At 35.3% G+C, this 23336-nt stretch overlaps 1 protein-coding gene across 5 annotated transcripts in view; it reads right to left on the reverse strand.

Annotated features, from left to right (window-relative positions):
- The window catches only part of Strbp (spermatid perinuclear RNA binding protein), a 160829-nt gene that overhangs the window by 85966 nt on the left and 51527 nt on the right, over window positions 1–23336 (reverse strand). The window lies entirely within an intron of this gene.

Consider the following 23336-nt stretch of genomic DNA (forward strand, 5'->3'; position numbering starts at 1 on the left):
GCAATTAACCATCAGACTACCAATTAAAAGTTGGCAGTAGTCAGACCTGTGTGGAATTTCCTTAGACACGGCATCTAAAGAAATAGCAACTGTGTCATGATGCTTTTCTGCTTGACACAGCCATTAGACAAACAGTACATGTTGACATGGTTTCTCCTTTAATTATTTTTAGGCTTAAAATTCAGAATGTATTACTAGCTCTGTTCCCCTGACTTCAAAGAGACCCAACACCCCTTAGCCTATGCACACCGCTATGCCAAACTCCTGAATACTTCCTAGATCCTGACTTCCTGACCCCCTGAAGTCCCTTGCCAAAATCCCACAGCATATTTCTTCCCAAACTCCTAATTATCATTCTGCTACACACTTTGGTTCTACCTATGTGACTTTATTTTATTCCAGACAGAGTAAACTAAGCTCTTCTGAGTATTGATAGTGTTTATATAAGCCTAATAGTATAAATAATCAATCAAGGGCTAATATCAAAACAGAACAGATGCACCAAGCATGGTGGTGCATGCTTATAATCCCAGAGGCTCAGGAGGCTGAGACCGGAAGATTGCGAGTTCAAAGCCAGCCTCAGCAACAGCAACGTGCTAAGCAACTCAGTAAGACCCTGTCTCTAAGAATATAAAATAGGGCTGAGGATGTGGCTCAGAAGTACAGTGCCCATGAGCTCAATCCCTGGTACCAAAAAAAAAAAAAAAAACAGAACAGATGCTTTAACAGTGCAGATATAAGAAGTAACTTACACACTATATCTCATTAAAATTCACAAAGGAAATAGCTTCCTTTTCATCTACATATTTTTCCATTTAAGCTTCCTTTAAGTAATGAAACCCTGTTAAAAGACCATTGTTGGTAACAGTTTCTGAATATCACAGCTGCTCTCTTAAAGAATTGCTTTTTGGGGCTGGGGATGTGGCTCAAGCGGTAGCGCGCTCGCCTGGCATGCGTGCGGCCTGGGTTCGATCCTCAGCACCACATACCAACAAAGATGTTGTGTCCGCCGAGAACTAAAAAATAAATATTAGAAAAGATTCTCTCTCTCTCTCTCTCTCTCTCTCTCTCTCTCTCTCTCTCCTCTCACTCTTTTTTCTCTCTCTTTAAAAAAAAAAAAAGAATTGCTTTTTGGATTTTGGGGCCTACAAAAGTTATAAGTATGACATTTAACTCTCCTCACTACTTCAAATGAAAACACAGGCCCACAACTATAGTCAAATGACACTTAACTGTGAACTAAACAAAGCTATTCATGTCCTATAAACAACTTCCCTAATTCTGGTTTACAAAATCTACCTGAAACTTTGAGAGGAAGGAAAGAAGGAAGGGAGGGAGGAAGGGAGGGAGATGAAACTGAACAGTTTCTAATAAATGAACTTACTTTGATTATTACACATATCATATTAATGAGGAAATGAAAAAATACTAATGGGGTCCTTCTGTACAACAAAGTTAAGTTAAAACATGATCCCATGGTAAGAAATACCTCAAAATTATTCTTGTCGCTAAAATTATACCTTCCATATAGAGTCTATAGTACACAACTTTGGAGACTTCAGGATTTCCCATTCCTATTTCATTCTAAGGGATACAACTATTCAAATTTTAACTCTAAATCCAATAACCAAAAAGATTGTTTTGTGCAGTTAAGGACTGAATGAAGTCCACAAATTTTACTCTTTAAAAAAAAATGAGGCCAATAAACCAAACATATAAAAAAAGCACATTAAAAGCAGAAGCAGGAAGAACAATGCTAAGAGAGAGTTCTTATGAAACGGAAAAATTGCGATCACCAACATTTGGCAGTCATTTAGCATAAAGAATGAACTACCCTATGGACATGTATCAAGAACCTCTAGAGGACTGGAGTTGTGGCTCAGAGGTACTGCGCTCGCCTAGCATGCAGGAGCCACTGGGTTCAATCCACAGCACCACATAAAAACAAAATAAAAATATTTCTCCACCTATAACTAAAAAATAAATATTTTTTTAAAAAAGAACCCCTAGAAGCTTCATAGTATGGAAGCGTAGTACAATAATTCATGATAAAAGCACAGTGTCTCAAAATCATATCCTATTGGGGCTATAAAATGAACTCAGAAATCATCTAACCTAATACTCCTCTCAGTTTACAACTGAAATAGAATTAGACATTAAGGTCACCCAGCTAACCAGGTACAAGAAATGGGCTACCTAAGTTATAGCCCAGTGCTTTTTCCCTACTTCATTCATCTGATTGAAAATAATGTCAAATTGTCAAATTATATTTGATACACTTGAAACGGAGAAACTGCAGAGCATTTTTTAAAATAGTTTCTCTAAAATTTTTTTTTTAAGTTTTAACTTAGCAGATAAAATTCTGGACTTGAAATTAAAATAACAACTACTTTGTGCCAGGCACGGTGGCTCACACTTATAGTCCCAGTGGCTTGGGAGGATGAGGCAGGAGAATCGGAAGTTATAGACCAGCATTAGCAACATAACAAGGTCCTACACAACTTGGTGAGAACTTGCCTCAAAATAAAAAATAAAAAGGAATGGGGATGTAGCTCAGTGGTAAAGTACCCCTGGGTTCAATCCCCAGTACCAGAAAAAAACTTGGTCATTTAATAGCCATGTGACTTTAGAAAGGTGTGTGACTCAAAGTCACTTCTTCAGGGCTAGAGTTGTAATTCAGTGGTAGAACACTTGCCTAGCAATGTGTGAGGCACTGGGTTAGATTCTCAGCACCGCATATAAATCATAAACAGATCCATTAACAACTAAAAAAAAATTTTTTTAAGTCATTTCTTCCCCTTAATCTATAAAATGAGAAATTATTATGCACTAATTAATAGATAATATTTATGAATCTCAAGCTTCAGGGTCCTGTTCAAAAAACTTTTTATACATTAACTCATTAAATCCTCTCAACAATCTCAATTACTATCTCCATTTTACACTTAAAGAAATTAAAGCATAAAAAGATAACACAACATAAAGAAAATCACAAAGAAAATAAACAGCAGAGTCAAGATTCCAGTCTAGACAATGTCCTTTATGGGCAGGCTTTGGAGTCAGACAGGCATGAAATCAAGTACCAGCTCTGCTACTTTACTCTTCCACACCTGAGTTTTCTCATCTGTGCAATGGAAAAACTCAAACTAAATGAGATGGCTTACACAAAAATACCTAATATCTACCAAACAGTATATACACTTACTAAATGATTTCAGAAAAAATAACATCTCAAATTTCCTAAAGTCAAATGAAAACATTTTTATCTGTCAGATATAAGTATACTTCTCTGAAAAACTATTATTTTTTATAGCAGTTTTAGGTTTACAGAAAAATGAATGGAAAGTGGAGAAAATTCCCATATGCCCCTTCTTCTCACAATTATATGTTGTACATGTACAATTTCATGTTGTACCTTCTTTGGTTTCAAATTTTGAAAATTATAAATAAAGTTGCTAAAAACATTCATGCACAGGGTTTTTTATGGGAATATAAGTTTTCAACTCTTGGGTACACAGCAAGGAGTTTGACTGCTGGGTCATATGCAAGAGTATGTTTAGTTTTGTAAGAAACTGCTAAACTATCCTCTTAAGTGGCTGTATCATTCTGCATTTTCACCAGTTAACTTATAAGAACTCCTGTTGCTCCACACTCTTGCCAGTATTCAGTGCTGTTAGTATTTGGGTTTTGGCCATTGCAATAGTTATACAGTGCTGTCTCACTGCTCTTTCAATTTCAAATACCCTAATGACATATGATGTTAAGCCTCTTGTCATGCTTATTTGTTATCTGTGTAGTACTAGCAATTCTAACCAGAGGAACTAGGCAAGAAAGCAAATAAAAGGAATAAAAATAAGAAAGAAAGAAAGAAGTCAAATTATTATTACTGTTTGCAATCTGATCCTATACACAGACTGTCCAAATCACATCACCAAAAGATTGCTAGAGCTAGTGAACAAATTTGGCAAAGTAGCAGGTTAAAAAAATCCACATACAAAAAAACAATAGCTTTCCTATGTACCAACAACAAATCTGCTGAGAAATAAGTCAGAAAAACAATTCCATTCACAAAAACCTCACATAAATAAATAAACAAACAAACAAACCAAGGAGGTGACTGACCTCTACATGAAAACTACAAAACACTGAAGAAAAGAATTGAAAAAAGACCTCAGAAGACAGAACATATTCATGGATAGGCAGACTTAATGTTGTTAAAATGACCATAATACCAAGAGCAATATACAGATTTAATGCAATCTCCATCGAAATACCAATAACATTCTTCACATCACTAGAAAGAACAGTCCAAAAATTCATTTGGAAGAATTAAAAAGACCAAGAATCAGCAAAAAAAATTCTAAGCCAAATAAGCCACGCTGCAGGCATCATAATACCTGACTTCAAATTATACAACAGAGCTAGAGTAACAAAAACTGCATAGTAGTGGCATAAAAAAACAGACACACATACCAACAATATAGAATAGAAGACACAGCAACCAATCCACACATCTACAGTCATCCGATCCTTAACAAAGGTGCCAAAAACACACTGACAGTCTTTTCAACAAATGGGGCTGGGAAAACTTGTTATCCATATATAAAAGAATGAGAAGACTCTATGTTTCACCTTGCACAAAAATGAATCAAAAGGGATCAAAGGCCTAGGAATTAGACCAGAAACTTGCAACTCCTAGAAGAAAACACAGGATCAACACTCCAGCATACAGGCACAGGTACTGACATTCTTTTTGGTACCAGGGATTGAACCCAGGGACACTAAAGCCACACACCCTCACCCCTTTTTATTTTTTATTTTGAGACAGGGTTTTGCTAAGTTGCTTAGGACCTCATTAAATTGCTGAGGCTGGCTTTGAACTAGTGATCCTCCTGCCTCAACCTCCCAAGCAGGTGGGATTATAGGTGTGCATCACCACATCTGGATAATGACTTTCTTAATAGAACCCCTAAGGCTCAGGAAATAATGCAAATAGTTAATAAAAAGGGTAAGCATCAAATTAAAAAGTTTCTGCATAGCAAAGAAAAACAATTAGGAATGTGAAGAGAAAACCTACAGGATAGGAGAAAATCTTTACTAAGTATTAATATCTAGAATATATAAAGAACTAAAAAAAAACTCTTTACACCAAAAAAATAACCCAACTAATAAATGGGCAAATAAATTAAACAGACACTTCTCAAAAGAAATACAAATGACTAACAACTGTGAAAAAATGTTCAGCATCATCAGCAACTAGGGAAACGTAAACCCAAACTACACTGAGATTTCATCTCACACCAGTCAGAATGGCAGTCATCAAAAATACAAACAACAATAAATGCTGGAGAGGATCTAGAGAAAAAGGAACACTTTTATACTGTTGGTAGGATTGTAAATTAGTACAACTGATTTCAAAGAGAAATCAGTGGGAGGAAAGGGACCAAGGGTTGGAGTGGAGGGAGGAATAGTGCTGGGGTATGATACTGATTGAATTATATTTTATATTGTGTGCATATATGAATATGAAACAAGAAATCCCATCTTTATGCACAACTATAATGCAAAAACCTTCCTTGACTTCTTTGCTTCACTATAACTACTAACCAAATTCTCTGCTCCCCTTTTTTGTTTGTTTGTTTTTATTTTTTGTTTTGTTTTTGTTGTTGTTTTTTGTTTTTGACTTCATTTCATCTCCTTCCATTCTCTTTTAAATCCACTCCAATTAGGCTCTCACCCCAAATTTCCTCAGAACCAGCTCCTGTCAAGGTCCCATTAGACTTCCAAAGTGCTTGATGCAATGAACAATTCTTGATCCTCATCTTAGCTGACCTCACTGCAAAAGGTTACACAGTTGACTGTTCCCTACTTGAAACATTTTATTTCCTTTCACTTCCATCCAAAACATCATTCCCTTCATTCACTTCAAACTTCTTTTTTTTTTTAAAGAGAGAGTGAGAGAGGGGAGAGAGAGAGAGAGAGAGAGAGAGAGAGAGAGAGAGAGAGAGAGAATTTTTAATATTTATTTTTTTAGTTCTCGGCGGACACAACATCTTTGTTGGTATGTGGTGCTGAGGATCGAACCCGGGCCGCACCCATGCCAGGCGAGCGCGCTACCGCTTGAGCCACATCCCCAGCCCTCAAACTTCTTACATTACTCCACTGAGGTCTCCTTTTCTTATTATCTCCACACCTCTAAGTACTGGCTTGCCATCAGGACTCAGCCCCCTGACTTCATCTCTTCATAATCTAACACTACTCTCCGCTGGCAATATCATTCAGATTTGAGGCTTTAAATACTATCTGCATGTACCCTGAGGACTCCCAAATTTCTACCAACCTGAATTTCAAACTCAAATACATAAGCAATAGGGCTGGGGATGTGGCTCAAGCAGTAGCGCGCTTGCCTGGCATGCGTGCGTGCGGCCCGGGTTCGATCCTCAGCACCACATACAAAACAAAGAGGTTGTGTCTGCAGAAAACTAAAAAATAAATATTAAAAAAATCTCTCTCTCTCTCTCTAAAAAAAATACATAAGCAACATATAAAACTGGACATCTGACAATCATCTTAAACTTAGTGTCTCCTTAAAATTAACTCTTGGCATGAGTGCTCACTCTCACATGAGCTCTCTCTCTCCTTGCCACACACAAACTTTGTTCCTCCCAAGAGATAACTACTTCAATCCTCTGATTGCTCATGCCAGAAATTCAGGAGTCATCCTTGACTCTTGGTCTCCTCTCACACCCCCTATAATATGATCCATCAAAAACACTTTTACCTTCTAACTGACTACTTCTACCCTACACCAGTCTGATCCTGGTCTGAGCCAAGGACATCACTAAATTAGATTATACTAATAGTTATCCTGCTTCTCCACCTAGAGTATATTCTCAGCAAAAGCATCCAAGGTTTTCCTTTAAAAATCTAACTTGCGTTATAACATTCTTCTGCTCAAAACCCTTCAATAGTTCCTCATCTCTTAAGTAAATACTTCAAGGCTAAAAAGCTCCAAGAATCTGCTTTCCACTAAGTTCGTGGCCTCATCTTCTGTCTCCTCATTCATTGTGCTCCATCCACACTGGCATCCCTGGGCCTGTATGCCTGCTAGTTTACCCCCAATATCCACATAACACCTCCCTCACACATTACTGTCTCCAAAAAGCAGGTATATATTTAATTTTGCATAGTGAACTTTTAAAAGCCCAACTTCACATCTATTCCTTTAAAACATGATTAGACATTTAAAAGCACTAGAACTATACATGCTACAGAGGCTATTTATTTTCCTCTGACTACAAGGCTGTAGAGGTCATCGGACACTAGAATTTACAAATGTCAAGACAATTCTGACCAAACAAAGGGGGGGGGGGGTAATGTGCCAAGAAACAGTTAAAAATTCAAGTATTCTCTGTCCTTCTACACTATATCACACTTAATACTAAAGAATAAAAAACACCTTGGTAAAAACAAGCTTCAAACAGTGTCAATGGTTCTCAAAAGACCTCTGTTACCTCTCTGCAGAACAAAGCAAGGCAAAGAAACCACATCTTAAGACAGAATGAACACAAATATAACGTACAATTATGTTATAACCAATCAGTAATGTTTCAAATTACCAATTTTAGGGGTGGGGTTGTGGCTCAGTGATACAGTGCTCTCCAGGCACACGTGAGGCACTGGGTTCAATCCTCAGCACCACATAAAAATAAACAAAGAAAATAAAGATAGTGTGTCCATGTGTAAAATTAAAAAAAAAATTTTAAATAAAATTACCAACTTTAAAACAAATAAAAGTCATTTTCTTTTATCTTGGCAAAGTAAATTGGTTTTGCAAAAAAACCAGATTCACTAAGTATTATGTCAATACAGGAAATTTTTTCTTATACAAAAGTGATAAAAATTAAATCTATTAAATCCTTCAATAATATAATAATTTAATTTCCAGATTCTTGTCAAAATTCATTCTTTCTGGCACTGTCTGCCACAATTGGAAATTATGTATTTTACTCAGAATAGACAAGTAGCTGGGAATCAATATAACAAAAGAGGTGAAAGACCTCTACAATGAAAACTAAAGAACACTAAAGAAAAAAAATTAAAGAAGACCTTATAAGATGAAAAGATCTACCTTGTTCTTGGATAGGCAGAATTAATATTGTCAAAGTGACCATACTACAAAGTACTATACAGATTTAATGGAATTCCAGTCAAAATTCCAATGACATTCCTCATAGAAATAGAAAAGATAGTCATGAAATTCATCTGGAAAAATAAGAGACCCAGAATAGCTAAAGCAATCCTTAGCAAGAAGAGCGAAGCAGGTGGCATCGCTATACTACAGAGCAATAGTAACAGCATGGTATTGGCACCAAAATAGACTGGTAGACCAATGGTACGGAATAAAGGACACAGAAACTAACCCACATAGTTACAGTTATCTTATCTTAGACAAAGGCACCAAAAACATGCATTGGAGAAAAGATAGCCTCTTCGACAAATGGTGCTGGGAAAACTGGAAATCCTTATGCAACAAAGTGAAATTAAACCCCTCTCTCTCATCATGCACAAAACTCAATTCTAAGTGGACCAAGGGCCTAGGAATTAAACCAGAGACCCTGCATCTAATAGAAGAAAAAGTAGGCCCAAATCTCCCATCATATCAGATTAGGCCCCTACTTCTGTAATAAGACTCCTATAGAGCAATAATTAAAATCAAGAATTAGGGCTGGGGATGTGGCTCAAGCGGTAGCGCGCTCGCCTAGCGTGCGTGCGGCCCGGGTTCGATCCTCAGCACCACATACAAACGAAGTTGTGTCCGCCGAGAACTAAGAAAAAATAAATAAATGTTAAAAAAAAAAATCAAGAATTAATAAATGGGATGGATTCAAACTAAAAAGTTTCTTCTCAGCAAAAGATACAATCAGTGAGGTGAACAGAGAGCCTACAGAATGGGAGCAAATTTTTACCGCATGCACATCAGATAAAGCACTGATCTCTAGGGTATATAAGAACTCAAAAAGCTAAACACCAAAACAAACAAATAACCCAATCAATAAATGGGCCAAGGACCTGAACAGACACTTCTCAGAAGGTGATAATCAATTAACAAATATATGAAAAAAATGTTCAACATCTCTAGCAATTAGAGAAATGCAAATCAAAGCTACTCTAAGATTTCCTCTCACTATTAAGAATACAAATAACAATCAGTGTTGGTGAGATGTGAAGAAAAAGGCACGCTCATACATTGCTGGTGGGACTGCAAAATGGTGCAGCCAATATGGAAAGCAGTATGGAGATTCATTGGAAAACTGGGAATAGAAGTACCTTTTGACCCGGGCTATCCCACTCCTCAGTCTATACCCAAAGGACGTAAAAACAGCATACTACAGGGACACAGCCACATTAAGGTTTATAGCAGCCCAATTCACAATAGCTAAATTGTGGAACCAACCTAGATGCCCTTCAGTAGATGTAGTACATATACACAATGGAATATTATTCAGCAATAAAAGAGAATAAAATCATGGCATTTGCAGGTAAATGAATGGAGTTGGAGAATATAATGTTAAGTGAAGTTAGCCAATCCCAAAAAAAACAAATGCCGAATGTTTTCTCTAATAAGGAGGCTGATTCATACTGGGGTTGGAAGGGGGAGCATGGGAAGATTAAATGACCTAGATAGGGTAAGGGGAAGAGAGGGGGTAAAAAAGATAGTGGAATGAGATGGACATCATTACCTTAAGTACATGTAAGAAGATACAAATGGTGTAAATATACTCTATATTCAACCAGAGATATGAAAAATTGTGCTCTGTATGTATAATATGAATTGTAATACATTCTGCTGTCATATATAACAAATTAGAATAAAAAATTTGAAAAAATAGACAAGTAGCTTTTCAGAACAGTTCAATATCTTTGGCTCAAGTATTGATATTATAATTCAACCCTTTCACAAACCCCTTTTAGAATAGGCTCTGACATAAATCACAAGATTAGCATTACTGATATTTATGAAAAGCCAATGGGAAAAGTACCTATAAAACTTAAAAAACTGAGAGAGATAATGGACAAAAGAAAAATATAAGATAAGGCATACAATATAATCAGTGTAAGAGTAATAGATTTATGGTCAGAACTATGTTCTACTTTGAGCTGCTACCAATGAATGAGTCAATTTTTAACAAACCTCAACCTCTCTGTGCCTCAATTCCTTTTTTATAAAATAAAAAGATGAAACTATACCTAGATTACTTTCTAGGTACTGCTTGGTTAGACAGGATTCTATGATAAATGAAAAATTTCTAAGCACATTTCATATGAAACTGATTCAACATTCTGTAAATTGTGGGGAGGGAATAACTAGGGATTAAACTCAGGAGCATTCCACCACTGAGCTACATCCCCAGTCCTATTTTGTATTTTATTTAGAGACAGGGTCTCACTTAGTTCCTTAGTGCCTCACTGTTGCTGAGGCTGGCTTTAGCAATCCTCCTGGTCTCAGCCTTCTGCACTGCTGGGATTATGTCTAACTGCATTAAACCAAAGCAAGTAAAACTCTAAACCTACCTTGGAGAGCAACTTAATAATAACTAATAAATTCAAAGATGTGGATATTTGCAGTAAAACTGTTTCTGGCTACAACATCTAGAAAAACACCAACACATAAACCCAGCAACACCAACGTTCTCTGTAGCACTGTTTATAATCACAAAATACTAGAAACCTAAACACCCATCAACAAGAAAAGGATGATCATAAATTGAGTAGCTTTGGAATAACTGGGACCCATTTTATCATGCATAAACTCAAGACAATGCTGAGGGGAAAAGCTACTTACAAAATAATATGTACAAATTAATGCTTTTCATATGAGGTTGAAAATCCCCAAATGTCACATATAATTTATAGAGAGAAATATACACTTTTTTAGTATAAAAACATTCAATGTAATGACAAAAAAAAATCAAGAGGGTAGTTATCTCTGAAAAAAAACAAGATCAGGGAGGAATACATATGCAGTACAGATGAGCTACTATTTCTTGGGGCAGAAATCTGAAGCAAGTTTGGCAGAACATTAGAATGTAGAAAAGCTGCATGTGGTGAATACACAGTTATTTATCATATTCCATTATCTATATGCTTTTAAACAATTTATAATTTAAAAAGACTTTTGAAATTATGTTCAAGAACAAAATATTCAAAAACAAAAGGAAACTTTAGCAGGAAACTACTTTAGCTTTGCCCTTAACCTTTAAGGATTAGCAAAATAACTAATGTAAACTAATATTGACACTAAGTAGAAGCCAGAAGAATTTTTTTATTTTTTAAAGTGGAATGAGACATATTTTGAGTTATCTAGAGAAGTAATAATTAAAGACACTGAAAGTATCAAAGGGTTAAGACTAAAGTCACTATCACTACTATGAAGATCCCAAAGCACACAGTAAATATTGCTTCCCAAAACCTTTTCCTTTTTTTTTTTTTAAGGTATAAAGTCTAGTAATACTTTTTATTTTTTTCTAATTTTTTGTCGTTTTAGGTGGCCAGAATGCCTTTATTTTATTTGCTTATTTTTATGTGGTGCTAAGGATCGAACAGCAATGCCTCACACATGCTAGGCAAGCACTTTGCCACTGAGCTACAGCCCCAGCCCCAGTAATGCTTTTCTTAAGGCAGGTCTATAGGAAGCCAAAAATGTTTCCCAAGTTCCTCCACCCTGACATAAATCAATCTCCAAGTTCTGATTCCCCTGAAGACTTTGTCAGAAACTGACTATAAGCTTGGGTTCACAGCAGGCCTTAGCCTAGAGCAGAAATCAGCAAACCTTTTCTTAAAAGGGCCAAAAGGTAAATATCGTTGCTTTGTGGGCCATACCATATTTGTGGCAAATACTGAACTTCATCACAGTAATGCAAAATTAGCCAGAGACATTATATAAATGAACAGGTGTTTGTTTTAGTAAAATTTTATTGCTATAGTTTGCTGTATCACCAGATGACTGTGGTATTGATTAGGTCTCTTAATTGTGGCTGGGGCATAGTGCCAATATCCCCCAACTATACACCTTTACTCTCTCTGTTCCACTGCCAATGCTGTAGCAGCCACCTGATAAACCTTCCATAGTCTTTCCCCAAAATGAAGAGCCCTCTGTCAAAAATTCACAAGGGACTCACATACAAACATTTGTGAGCCTCTTCTATACAGCTTCCTTTTCTCTACCCTGAAATTTTAGCCCAAACCAATTCTCTGCCTCCTTAGCACACTTAGATTACAGTCTGTGCTGTCTGTTGCCCAAAGGTCAAAGGGTTATTTCATATATTTTTTCTAGTTTCTTGGTGTTTATGGTTGCTCTATCATACCCAGATGCGAAAGTCTTAATTAATATTTTAGCATCTAAAACTACCAAGATCTCAGCTGAGGCACAGTGAAGAATGAAACTATATTGTAATCCAAAGAGTATTAGAGTAAGAATAACTAGCCATTCATTCATTTATTCATTCATCTATCCATCCATACATACACCCAGCCTACCAGCCAACAAATACAAAGTGCCTACATGTACCAGGAAAAGGCTAACATAATGCCTTTGAGTCTCAGTATTAGCCAAAAGTAGGACTACAACCTGCCCTGCTAGTTACATAGGTTTTAGGTAAGAATTAAATATAAGAAAATGCACATAAAAGCTCTTGCTAAAGCACTACACAAATAAAAGGTAACCTTGTACTGGCAATGAATCATACCCTTTAATAAAGCACAGTTCTTCTGTGTAACTTTTTCAACAACAGAAATAAAATGCATAGGATGATGATTAAAAAACAAACAAACAAACAAAAAAGCATAGCAGGGCACAAGCACTATGACAGGGGACTCCAGATTTCCAATCTGCTAGAGAACAGAGTGCATATATAGAAGTGACAGGTGGTATGTGGATTTATCACACAAATGCTGTTGATAAGCTGAGTGCCTAGCACAATACCATTTACGTGAAACAATTTTTTAAATTTAAAATTGGGGTATAAAGAATTATTTTTAAAATGTTTTATTACAGAAGATTAATATAAATTTCTTAAAGTTTAGCAAAAGAAATATTTTCTAAAATAAATAACATGAATACATGTAGTAGCCGTTAAAATTTTGTCTAGATGGACTGTAAAGGTCATACTCATTTTCTTACCAGACACTACAGAAAGAAAGAAAGAAAGAAAGAAAGAAAGAAAGAAAGAAAGAAAGAAAGAAAGAAAGAAAGAAAGGAAGGAAGGAAGGAAGGAAGGAAGGAAGGAAGGAAGGAAGGGGCTGAGAGAAAGGGTAAATCATTCAAGAAACATACACTGATGAGAATTTAGCAATGCTAGTAGACTAGTAAACCCTTCTAGGGTACTTGAGTTCAAAACACAGATGTGAATCTAGCTTTTAACAAATTATTTTTATCTAGGTGTTGGGGATAGGCAACACAAACACAAACACACACACACACACTACACACATGTGTATATGTATTCTAAAATGCTTCCCATTCTGCTTTCATTTTCTTCTTTTCTGCTGTTCTACCACTGCAATCTTGAAACTTTTTAAATAAATGTCAGCTATAGTGGTAACAAACACTGACAATATGAAAAAAAAAAAAAGAAAAGCCAATTATTTCTTTTTTTTTTAAAGAGAGAGAGAGAGAGAGAGAGAGAGAGAGAGAGAAGTTTTTAATATTTATTTTTTAGTTTTCGGCGGACACAACATCTTTGTTGGTATGTGGTGCTGAGGATCGAACCCGGGCCGCATGCATGCCAGGCCAGCGTGCTACCGCTTGAGCCACATCCCCAGCCCAAAGCCAATTATTTCTAAAAGACACAAGAAGTGTGACTATAAAATAAATCTGAGTACATTAAAATCAAGAACTTCTGTTCATCATAAAAACTGTAGGGGTCTAGAAATGTCCCAGCATCTCTCTCACACTCTCAAACACACACACATGCGCATGTGCACACGTGCGCATTCTCTCTCTCTCTCAATACACACACAAAATGTATATAAAATATATATGATATACATATAGCGTGTGTGTGTGTGTCTATTCTACATAACATAAAAAGAAAAGTTACAAACCAGAAAGAGTTTTAGAATATATACATCCAACAAAAAGTAAGCATGGAGAATATAAAGAAGTCTTAAAAATCAGAAATAAAAGCACAAACAACCCAGGAGTTCAGGTGGTGGGGAGTAGGGATGAACAAGCATTTCACAGCAAAAAAAAAAAAAAAAAAAAAAAAACACAAAGCCAATAAAAATGAAAGAAATGTTCATATAAAAAGTAATCAAATAAATGCAATAAAAGTGAAATACCATTTTACATCCATTCAAGCTCCAAAAAATTAAAAAGTCTCAGAAGCAAGAGCTAAAAAGGACAGAGATCCCATGGTTTTTTATGCATCGTAGCTGGGGGAAATATTTGGTCTCATTTCTGCAAACTGAATACCACCACACTTTATAATCCAGGGACTTTACTCTTAGTTTTACATCAAGAGAGATGTATACCTATACCTCAAGAGACATGTGAGAATGTTCATAGCAAACTGCTCACAATAGGGAAAAAAAAGAACTGGAAAACATGCAAAATGCCCATAACACAGGAGAATGAATTAAGATATATATACAAACATATGTAAACAAAAAAGGTTTTTATTCAGAAAATAATCAATGAATTGCAATGATATGTAACAATAAGAATAAATGTTGGCCAGGCACAGTGCACAAGCCTGTAATCCCAGAGACCTGGGAGGGTGAAGAAGGAAGATCACAATTTAAAAGCCAGCCTCAGCAACTTAGTGAGGCCCCAAGCAACTCAGCAAAATCCTGTCTCAAAACAAATATAAAAAGGGCTGGGAATGTGGCTCAGTGGTTAAGCACTCCTGAGTTCAATCTCTGGCAATAGAGGGGGAAAAAGAATAAATTTTAATAATACAATATTAAGTAAAATGCTAAATCCCAAATGATTAAATCATAGAGTAATTGTTTTATTTCATAAAATAAAACCAAAATTAAAAAAGCTTTTTTCTAATAGGTATAAATGTGATAAAATTATACAAAAACTGAAAGCAAGGTGGGCATAGTGGCACACGCCTTTAATCCTAGGAGTTCAGGAGGCTGAGGCAGGAGGATCCAGAGTTCAAAGCCAGCCTCAGCAACTTGGTGAGGCCCTAAGTAACTCAGTGAGACCCTGTCTGTAAAGAAAACAAAAAAAGGGGGGGGGCTAGAGATATGGTTCAGTGCCCCTGGATTCAATCCCCAGTATCTCCCCCCACAAAAAAAAAAAAAAGGCAAGGAAATGATGAAGACAGAATTCAAGACTGAATTCTATGGGGGAAGGCATAGAATAGAATGGTTAAGAGAATCTATACAGTCAGATGTAGAATACTACGTACCTACCTTTTTCCCCAGTAGTGAATAAACAGCTGCCTAAGTTTTAAAAGTAAAATTAAAAATAGTCTATACATGGGCCAGTGAGATCATGTCAAAAACAAGAATTATGGCTGATTCATTATCCATCCTTTAAAGTTGTTTGGCCTAAATTTTTACTGAATTGAGTTTCTGTCCTCTTAAGTGAGGTGTGTGTGTGTGTTTCTCTATACACACACACACACACATTTTTTTTTTAAGTCAAATTTACTTGACTATGAACAGTTGCTGGGCTAGGGACATAGCCTATAAGAATACCTGCCTATAAGGTGTGAGGCTGAGGCAGGAGGATCCAGAGTTCAAAGCCAGCTTAGTGAGGCCCTAATAAGCAACTGAGTGAGTTGAGGGTTGAAGATGTGGCTCAGTGATTAAGAGAGGTAGGGGTAGGGGTGTGTGTGTGTGTGTGTGTGTGTGTGTGTGTGTGTGTGCATATGCATACCTCCCTCCCCTCAAAAAAAAAAAAAAAAGAATTTGTTCTAAAGAGTTTCGACTGCTGCATTTAATCCTCTTCCAGTTAATATGGCATTTATAGAACTTTATATTCTATCTCTGACAGTTCACGAGGGAAGCAATAATTGGTAAGTACTCAAGAACAATGATTTTCACACGTGAAAAGGGTCCTCTTGTCCAAATTTCTACTGTAAAAACAAACTTCAAACCTCTAAATAAATGTACTTATTAGCTGCAAGGCTTTAAACTATCCAATCATCGGGTAATACTGAGCCGAGACAGAGACAGAGAAACACAGGGATAGAACAAACAATGCTAGCAAATGATATGAAATGAATTCAGTCATTTAAGTGTTGTTATTCACTTGTCAAACACTCACAGGTCTCCAAGGCTTTCCTTAGACCCTTTACATCACTATCAAGAATAATAACCCCCAAATAAGCATTCTAAGAACATTAAAGGTAATCTAGAAATAGGAACACTTCCTTCCTACATTATCAGTAGCAATCAACAAAGCTACAAGTGAATAAATTTGAGTGTTAAATAAATATTTCCATATAACATTCTATTAAATAATTCTGATACAGCATTATGCAAAATAAATTCAGCATCACAATCCTATGTAGTTCAAAGTCTTAACATTTGGCAGACAGAAAAGACAAACTTAAATGTTGGATGGCCATTTACAGCCATAAAGACCTTTTTTCTTCTGCCTCCGTGAATTCTGCTTTCTGAAAAATAATACCTCCTGCATGATATGCTCCCCAAGGCTACTGTGAAATAACTAACATTCAGGAAGTAGTCTAAAAAGTACAATGTCTAAAAGAGGAAGATTACCCTTTAATCTTCCAATTTTCTGAACTCAAGGAACAGTAATACAATACACCATGAGCTTGTTACTGGTCCTTTCTGTCTCTAACAAATTCTGCAATTCAACAATACTACTAAATTTCCATAATTCTAAATATCCATTATTTTAGGACTAATAAAAGGAAAAGTATAACCACTTGATATTATTAAGACAGAAAAACAGAACAGGCTAAATTCCCTCAGCCTAAAAAGACCTTCCCAATAATCCCTAATAGTAATAATGGCAAAGCATTCAGCTACATATTTTACATGCATTACTTCATTTAATCCACATAAACCCTCTATGGAAACTACAATTATATCACTTGCACAGAGGAATTGATCATTTCAAGGAATGAAATAACTTATCTGAGATCAAGCAGCTAGTCAATGGCAGATGCAGAATTTGAACCAGATCACCTGTCTGCAGACATGGGGCTCCTTCATGACTCATAATGCCATAAAGTTTCTTCCAAAAAATCCCACCCACCTCAATGCCAGCTCCACAGAAAGCCTCCCCTCATCATATCCCAAACATAAAATTAATTCTTCTTCTGTGCTCACAAAGCACTTTTTAGTTCCTTTCTGGCAACATCTGAACCTACTTATAGTCAAATGAACAAACAAAAATAAAAATCTGGGGGTTGAGGTTGTGGCTCAGTGGTAAGAGCCTAGAATGCGTGAGGCACTGGGTTCAATCCCTTGCACCACATAAAAATAAACATATAAAATAAGGGTATTGTGTCCATCTGCAACTAAAAAAAAAATTTAAATCTTAAAATAAATAAAAATCTATAATACACATACATAGATTGGAATACATATACCAACATACCATATACCAACATATGTGTATATACACCCACACACATATATGTGTCAGTGAGTTAATGTGTTTAAGTATATTTTGTATATATAAAATCCTGGGGAGAGGTTCTTGTTTTTGTTTTTTGTTTTGTTTTGTTTTGTTTTGTTTTTTTGGAATTCAGGATTGAACCCAGGTATGCTTTGCCTCTGAGTTACACCTCCAGACCTTTTAACTTTGAATTTTGAGACGGAGTTTTGCTAAATTGCAGAAACCAGCCTGGAACTTGTGATCCTTCTGTCGCAGCTTCCGAAATAGCTGAGATTACAGGCATGTACCACTGCACCCAGTAAAATTAAAAACAAAATTTTACTTGAAATCCATAAGCTTACTTTGCATTGTAGTTTCTGGTATCCGCATCTTAGCCCCTATTCCTTACCCACCTCATTAATAATCAGAGATTCTGGTCTAAATAGTGATTACCACCATTCAAGGGTTAATGGCCTTGAGCAAACATACAAATTCTCTCAATCTCAGGTTCTTCATCTCTGAATAACCACTTTACTTCAGAGGAGTTTTTTGTTGTTGTTGTTGTTAAGTTTTTCTGCAGTTGCAGATGGACAGAATGCCTTTATTTCATTTGTTATATGGTGCTAAAAATTGAACCCAATGCCTCACCAGTGCTAAGCAAGCACTCTGCTACTGAGCCACAACCCCACCCCCCATACTTCAGAGTTATTTTAAAACTGGACAATCTTGTCTTTAAAGAGCTCAATGGAAAGATTAAATATTTTGCCCAAAATCAAGGGCTAGTGAGTATCAGAGCAAAGATATAAATTCAAGATTCAAAGATATAAATTCAAGCTTATGTTTCATAACCTGTGTTACTAAGTCAGTTTCGTGATTCCAAAGTCCAATTTTTAAGTACTACCTACATAGCTCCCCAACTCATTATGGCCTCCCAGATCTTAATTTTCAATGCTTGGAATCAGGATAGGGATCTGAACCATGAAAACCTCACTTATAGTCCAATGAATGTTTCTTGCATTGATTATGAGAACTCAATAAATACAGTACTGGTAATATTCTAAAACTGCATGAGCAAGAAGGCACTAAGTTTCCAAGTGAGATTTCAGACTCTTGCCTTTACGAAGTTATTTCTACTTCCAATTCTCAATAACATTAAAATAAACTATTTCATAAATCTGATTTCTCACTCTTCTGCTAAAAATAATATTCAACTGTACTTACTCTATAATAAACTACCTACTCTCACTAATAAAATGTTTATCCCTTGAAATTAAATTTTTCAAAATACCATCCTTAACTTCTTAAGTTATGAAAGAAATGATCATAACTCTCCACAATAACCATACACTCAACATAGATAATGCCTTCTCCCTAGGAATCATCTCCCCTGATCTTGACACCTTTACCCACTTCCTAACCCTATGCCTAGTTTGGACTCAATTAAGGAACACTTCTATGTGCTCTCACTGAATCAGTTTTGTCTTATGTTGTACCACTTATCAGCTCTCTATGTACATGTTCCTTGAAGCCAGATATGCTTTTTTCCCTGCTACATTCCTAGTACATATCATAACACCTAGATAATAGGTTCTCAAATATTTGTCAAATCAATAAACAAATGAATAAATGACTGACAACCCACTTATGACTTTAATACCTCTGGTGGATAATATGTGCAAGTCCTCATCATTCTCTAGAGCTGTAGCACAGCTAGACACATAACTTAAAAACAGTCTTGTCACTGATTCTCTCTACCAGCTCTAAGCATTTTACACACCATGACCATAGCTTCAGTGTGCTTACCACTTTTTACTGAGAAGCAAATCCAAGTTTACAGGAATATGCTTTAAAATTGAAATGCTGACCACAGTCATCCTAAAGGGTACTTTATTTCCAAATAATTCATTTAAGAGAACTGTTCACATAGATAGCAAGCACTGCTACAATGTCATGCACAATTGCATGACCAACTTTGTAAGCTGACCACCTTGACAAATGAATCTTCATTTTTTGATCTCCCATGTTTCACAGAATAGACAAGATGCTTTACACTAATCATGTAATTTAACATTTACATCAACACTACAAGGGGAAAACCATATGATCTGTCTTCATTTTAAGAATTAAGAACAGAAACTCAAATAATTAAATAACTTGTCCAAAGGCACACAGGGGCAAATCTACAATTTGAACCCAAGTATGCTATATGCCAAAACCTGTGGTCCTCCAAACTAAAATGCCCTGAAGTAAAATATAGCAACCTTATCTGCCTCATAATTATTATGAATCAATTAAAAATTGCTCTAAGAGTGGGGGATGTGGCTCAAAAGTCAAGTGCTTGCCTAGCATATGCAAGCCCTGTGTTCAATCCCCATACCACAAAAAATAAAGAATGAATGAACTAAGGAGTCAGGAAGAAATGATCATCCAGTAACATAAAATGTAAAGCTAGGTTTCCCATTTAGCATTATTTATACTGCAAAGTCAACCTAAAAGATAAAAGCAGCTTTAAGAATCACTATAAAAATGAATAATAGCCATACAAACCTAAATGATATTGTCATATGAAAATATAAGATGGGTTTTTTTAAAAAATGTTATTCAAAATTATGGAATAGGGGCTGGGGTTGTGGCTTAGCATTAGAGAGCTCTTCTAGCACATGTGAGGCGCTGGGTTTGATCCTCAGTACCACATAAAAATAAATAAATAAAGGTGTTGTGTCCAACTACAACTAAAAAAATATATATTAAAAAATTATGGAATAGATGGAAAATCTGTTAACAGGAGAGTTAAAGGTTGGGAAAGCACATTAGAAAGGGGGGAAAAGTCTCTTATTCCAAGAATAACAGGCTATATTCAAAAATACTCGTTTGCCAATTTATAAAAAAACAAAAGGATTATGGAAACAAATAGAATGTGGCTCAAGTGGTAGGCACTGGGTTTGATTCTCAGCACCACATAAAAACAAAATAAAGATATTGTGTCCACCTAAATCTAAAAAATAAATATATATTAAAAAAAAGAAATACTAGTAACAGACCAGAGCAGACCTATAATACATTCTTAAGAAATACACCATGTGTTTAGTTCTTCTGGACTTACAGAATGTCCACTGAAAGGCAAATTCTCTAGCCAATGCAAATTTACATGATCCTTAATAAACAATCACATGATAAAGTTAAACCTCACTTAAAATTACAATTAGCTACTCATTCATTTCCCTAAAAGCATTTAATGCTGAACTCATCTACTATTAAAAATAAGTGGTGGGGCTGGGGATGTGGCTCAAGGGGTAGCGTGCTTGCCTGGCATGCGTGTGGCCCAGGTTCAATCCTCAGCACCACATACAAAGTTTCCGCCGAAACTAAAAAATAAATACTAAAAGTTCTCTCTAAATAAATAAATAAATAAATAATAAGTGGTGCCCATTCTCACATTATTTCCCATTGCCCGTCATGACAATATTTGAAGATGGTAGCCTTTTAATATTGCAAATCCACACTGGCTTCTCTGCCACATGTTTCCTTTTCAACTTCTTAAAGATTAATGAACTGTCATGTAAACGCTTTTCTTGCCTATTAGTCTTGATGCTTCAAAAACTTTAAAAAATTTCCTTTGGAATAAAATTTTAACAGAGTAGGCAGTTCTTTAATACTTCAAATTAAACAGTGTCCACAGATGATATTTCCAAATTGAGCAACCACATTTTTCTTATGACATTTTTAGGGATTTCTTTTTTGATTTGAACTAATAGTAACTTCTTTCCTTTTTTCTACAATTCTTAGAATGTTTGCTTTGCTTTGCTTCACCATTGTTTTTATTAACAAAATGAATTAACTTTGAAGAGTGAACTAAAATGACACAGAATATGTAATAACAAAATGATGTACGGGGGAAATAACCTTTAAGTGAACTGTTAGTTATACAGTAAATACAACTTTAAGGGTTTTAATTTGCTGTTAAATACAGAAGTATTAAAATATAATTTGGTTACTAATATGTATTCTACTGGTGACCAGAATTGTGATTACCCACATGCCAGACATTAGGGTGAATATTAACATGCATTTAGTAATGATTAAGATGATAATAACAGATTATGCCTAACACTTAAATAGAGCTTACTATGTTCCAGGCACTGTTCTAAATACACTGCACATATTATTTCATTTAATCTTCATAACAACCCTCCAAAGTAAGTACTATTATTTCCAATTAAAAATGAGAAAACGGGAGACTTTGAAAAGTTAACTAAATTACCCACAATATAAGCAAGAAACTGACAAAGCTGTAATTGAAATTTTGGTTGGAATATAAAGTCAAGCTGTTGTCCTCTAAATAATCATTGAATCACCCCCCTCCCAAACAATTCTTCAAAATACTACCTATTCCCTAAATGATGAAGAAACAAAATTTATGGTACTCCATAACAAGGCACCCATCTCACATACAATTTTATAGCCAAAAACAATATTTAAACTTCAACTATAGCTAAATTGATATTGTCATCAGTCCCTCAAATCCATCATTCACTCCTCTACATCTTTCTTCATAACTTTACTCCTGACTAAAATAACCTCTACAATTTTCACCCCAAACTCTGCCTGAGATTCAAACCAAATTCCACCTCATTCATAAGACAGGTCCAGTCTGAAATTGTTTGCATAAACTCTTATTATTACAATAAGCTATCATTATTAATTACATACAACCTCATATTTTAACTTTAAATATGCTTTTCTCCAAACTATAAGCTGAGGGCTATAACTATGCTTCAAAATCTAGTATACCTACAAAAGCTGAAAAAAATACTGTTAAAAACAGATGAAAATGCATTTTGACTTAGTTAGAGCTAGTAAGGCAAAGTAAGTAAAGTAAAAGATTTTTGTGACAGACCTGAATTTTAATCTAATCCATTTTTTAATTTTTTTGTGTAGTTGTAGATAGACAGAATGTCTTATTTTTATGAGGTACTGAGGATTGAACTCAGTGCCTCACGCATGCTAAAAAGCGCTCTGCCACTCAGCTACAGTCCCAGACCTAATCTAATATTTTCTAACTATTTGACAGTGGTAAATAATCCTAAATTTATATTCTCGTCTATACAAACAAAAGTAAAACCTACATCTCAGAGTTGTTACAAAATTTAAATGAGAAAATAGATTACCTTGAAAGAAGGGATAGACTGACAGTTCTCAGTGTTAATAATAAAAGCTAGAAAACTGAGAAACAGCATCTTTAATGTGCTTAAAAAAAATGCCCATAAAGAATTCTATACCCAATGTATATATTCCTACAAGAATGAATGCAAGCAAAAGCATTTTCAGAAAAACAAAACAGACTATACCATCAGCTAACTGGTACTAAGAGAAAATTCTAAAAGGTATTCTTAAGGGTAAAAAAAATTACAAAAGATCAAAGGTCTGAAATTCAGACACGAAAACAGCTGAGAAAATGCTACAAATATGGGTAAATCCTAGTCAATACTAACAACTCTACTATTATTAAAACAGTATTTAATACTTTAACTAATTCTATATATTAAGTATTTAGAATAAAGTATACAAATAAAATTAAGTATAGGTTGAAAAGGGGTAAAGGGATTCTAAGATGCATACAATGCCAGGATAAAGATTAATAATAGTATCTATTAACAATAATTCAAAGATGTACACTGCCATCTACGTCCACCATTGGGTGCAATGATAGGGAATTCATGCATTTTAAGTTCGCTCAATAATAAGA

The sequence above is a fragment of the Urocitellus parryii genome, chromosome 4 (assembly GCF_045843805.1).
Source record: "Urocitellus parryii isolate mUroPar1 chromosome 4, mUroPar1.hap1, whole genome shotgun sequence".
Classification (NCBI taxonomy): Eukaryota; Metazoa; Chordata; class Mammalia; order Rodentia; family Sciuridae; genus Urocitellus; species Urocitellus parryii.